Genomic DNA, 2,368 nt, shown 5'->3' on the forward strand with positions numbered 1-2,368 from the left:
CATCGTTCCTGAGCGGTGCTACGTTCCTGCTTCACGTCGCTCCGTGATCACACTGTGCCGTCCAGTGACTGCACCGTGCGACCTCGCACCTGCTCCGGTCCTCATCGTGCCTGAACGGTGCTATGTTCCTGCTTCGTGCCGCTCCGTGATTGCACCTGCTCCAGTCCTTATCGTTCCTGAGCGGTGCTACGTTCCTGCTTCACGTCGCTCCGTGATCGCACTGTGCCGTCCAGTGACTGCACCGTGCGACCTCGCACCTGCTCCGGTCCTCATCGTTCCTGAGCGGTGCTACGTTCCTGCTTCACGTCGCTCCGTGATCGCACTGTGCCGTCCAGTGACTGCACCGTGTGACCTCGCACCTGCTCCGGTCCTCATCGTTCCTGAGCGGTGCTACGTTCCTGCTTCGTGTCGCTCCGTGATCGCACTGTGGCATCCAGCGTGGTGGCCTCTCGTCTATCGTGCGTGCGCCCTCCCCACGGGGGGAGCTAACGCAACACAGGTACGTTTTGGGAAAACTTTCATAAGCAACGAGAAAACCTCAACGTTCAACATGTCTTACACGAAATGCTCTTTGAACTCAGGACACAAACACGACCACCTAATAGCGTGAAATATTTGGGAAGGAAGTCTTCTTCCCAAAGGGGGGAGGATGGTTGTCGCAATAAACGGTCAAATCGAATTGTAATCCTGATGTCGACTCCGACACGTCGGCATGCGAATTCTCGCATGCGTTTCTCCCGCATACGTCTAGGAGAATGCGTTTCTCCCACGCACCAGCTCGACCAATCACGGGCCGACACGTTATCGTTCGGCACGTGGCAACGAGAGAATGCGCTATCCTGCTTCCTGCGAGAAGCATCTATAAAGCGATCGATCAGCGGATCGATCGCTCTCTTATCATATTGATCTCAACGTGAACGGAGATCACCGCAAGTATACTTTAATTGCAAATAAAACGTGTTTATCTTTATCCGTGTGTAAGTGCTTCGTGTACGGGTTCTTTCGTCGAAAGAAATTACGGCTTCGTGCAAAAACAACGGCCATGTTTCATCCAAATGAAGCCATCTTGCACTATTTGAATGGCCTTGAAATTTGATGTTGAATTTTGTTGTCATCTATTATCGTTGTTACGGCCATGTTTCATCCAAATGAAGCCATCTTGCACTATTTCAATGGCCTTGAAATTTGATGTTGAATTTTGTTGCCATCTATTATCGTTGTTACGGCCATGTTTAATCCAAATGAAGCCATATTGCACCATTTGAATGGCCTTGAAATTTGATGTTGAGTTTTGTTGCCATCTATTATCGTTGTTACGGCCATGTTTCATCCAAGTGAAGCCATCTTGCACTATTTGAATGGCCTTGAAATTTGATGTTGAATTTTGTTGCCATCTATTATCGTTGTTACGGCCATGTTTAATCCAAATGAAGCCATATTGCACTATTTGAATGGCCTTGAAATTTGATGTTGAATTTTGTTGCCAACTATTATCGTTGTTACGGCCATGTTTCATCCAAATGAAGCCATCTTGCACTATTTCAATGGCCTTGAAATTTGATGTTGAGTTTTTTACAATCTATTAGCGTTGTTACGGCCATGTTTCATCCAAATGAAGCCATCTTGCACTATTTGAATGGCCTTGAAATTTGATGTTGAATTTTGTTGCCATCTATTATCGTTGTTACGGCCATGTTTCATCCAAATGAAGCCATCTTGCACTTTTTGAATGGCCTTAAAATTTGATTTTGAATTTAATTGCCGTCTATTATCGTTGTTATGGCCATGTTTCATCCAAATGAAGCCATCTTGCACTATTTGAATGGCGTTGAAATTTGATGTTGAGTTTTATTGCCATCTATTATCGTTGTTACGGCCATGTTTCATCCAAATAAAGCCATCTTGCACTATTTGAATGAACCAAAAATGTGATGTTGAGTTTTTTTGCCATCTATTATCGTTGTTACGGCCATGTTTCATCCAAATGAAGCCATCTTGCACTATTTGAATGGCCTTGAAATTTGATGTTGAGTTTTTTGCCATCTATTATCGTTGTTACGGCCATGTTTCATCCAAATGAAGCCATCTTGCACTATTTGAATGGCCTTGAAATTTGATCTTGAGTTTTGATAACATCTATTATCGTTGTTACGGCCATGTTTCATCCAAATGAAGCCATCTTGCACTATTTGAATGGCCTTGAAATTTGATGTTGAATTTTGTTGCCATCTATTATCGTTGTTACGGCCATGTTTCATCCACTATTTGAATGGCCTTGAAATTTGATGTTGAATTTTGTTGCCATCTATTATCGTTGTTACGGACATGTTTCATCCAAATGAAGCCATCTTGCACTATTTGAATGGCC

At 44.0% G+C, this 2,368-nt stretch overlaps 1 long non-coding RNA gene across 1 annotated transcript; it reads left to right on the plus strand.

The window, feature by feature from the left end:
- Positions 1–305: 305 nt before the first annotated feature.
- LOC120908298 lies at positions 306–981 on the plus strand. The gene is made up of 2 exons (XR_005741116.1): positions 306–499; positions 582–981. It is a non-coding gene; the product is annotated as an uncharacterized LOC120908298 (long non-coding RNA).
- Positions 982–2,368: the final 1,387 nt, after the last annotated feature.

The sequence above is a fragment of the Anopheles arabiensis genome, unplaced genomic scaffold, assembly GCF_016920715.1.
Source record: "Anopheles arabiensis isolate DONGOLA unplaced genomic scaffold, AaraD3 Autosomal_pericentromeric_contig0014, whole genome shotgun sequence".
Lineage (NCBI taxonomy): Eukaryota > Metazoa > Arthropoda > Insecta > Diptera > Culicidae > Anopheles > Anopheles arabiensis.